Source organism: Perkinsus marinus (genome assembly GCF_000006405.1).
Source record: "Perkinsus marinus ATCC 50983 genomic scaffold scf_1104296935984, whole genome shotgun sequence".
Lineage (NCBI taxonomy): Eukaryota > Perkinsozoa > Perkinsida > Perkinsidae > Perkinsus > Perkinsus marinus.
In genome coordinates, this window is record NW_003214267.1 from 114,348 (window position 1) to 115,725 (window position 1,378).

Sequence of the window (1,378 nt, forward strand, 5' to 3'; positions counted from 1 at the left end):
GGTGACCCCTCGGCCTCGCAAGCGAGCAGAAGAGGTGAGGGAGGGCTTGGAAGTTCAGTAACCGCGGACCTTAAATTCCAACCAAGGACCTTATCTCTCTAATCTAGAATCTCGATTAAGGGACGAAGTAACTGATCAGTGCTCTTTCATCCTTGAATGTCCACTGCTACGAAGAAAACACATCGCAAGGTCGTTAGGCCATTAGAAGACCCCATATACCGAGAGGCACTTGCAACTCTCGAGCGCACCGGATCCTGGCCCAAGCTGGGACGAAGTGGGAAGTTACCTGTGCCTATCGCGAAAGCCAAGGCTGCGATTGAGGCCAAGCTCGCGATAGCAAATAAGGAGAAGTCACGCAACTTTTTTAAACTCACACGATCAACAGGGCCGCAAAGCCAGATATCCGAAGGTAGGCAGCCAGTGAGGATCACTGAGCCCAGTAAATGATCTTCGGTGTAGCTACGACACTCTGTCAGGTACTCATGCTATACCGTCAACGGGTGTCACAACTGAGCAGACTATAGGAACGGTTGAATCCAGTCCTGGGGAGAACCAGGCTATGAGGAACGAAGTTCTAGAACAGCCGAGCCCGGTTGTCTCGAGATCCACCCAAACCCAAAGCTCGAACCAAAAAGCTACCGTACGGCTCGCAGAGGATGGCAGTATAGAAGTGCCGAGGACCTTGGCTCAAGTAGGTGGAGGGGATGTGCATGTGTCACAATGGATTGTGGCGACGGACTGGAAAAGCGTGATATCGAAGGAGGTTTTTCCCCGCGTGGGAAGCATTTTCGGGCATGATTTATACTTATGGGCACCCAGAGGGGGGCGATGCCCATTCTGCGAAACATGCGATACAATACGTCCAGGCAGACTATCCAAACCGAAACTAATCATACGATTACCCTGGCCTTATCTTGCCGTAACGGTGCGATTCGAGTGCTGCCGCTGTCAGCGGAGCTGGCACGCATGGGAACCTGCATATTTGGAAACCTGCCCGCTCGAAATTCAGGCGGAGCTCCCTTTCATCGCGACTAGAAGCCGTGGCTTGGACTTGAGCCTCATCGAGCTATTGAGGACTTACCTCTTGTCGAGTGGGGCCATATCTCAAGGAATAGGGTATATCAATTCGCAACTATCACGAGAATATCAACGGCGTGCGAAGGCTTATGATAAGAGATGGACTGAATCATTGCAGAACCCCTTCATGCAGGGGCAGACTCGAGCCAGAGCTCCGATACCACAACGAATCTGGCCTCTCAGTTATAGCTCGGTAGTGCGAGTGATGTTACTCGACTTCTGGCAACAAAAACCATATCTACTCCGGGAGTTGGCGACAGTCGTATCGTCGTCAAGTCTAGCCATAGACTACCAGCGCAAG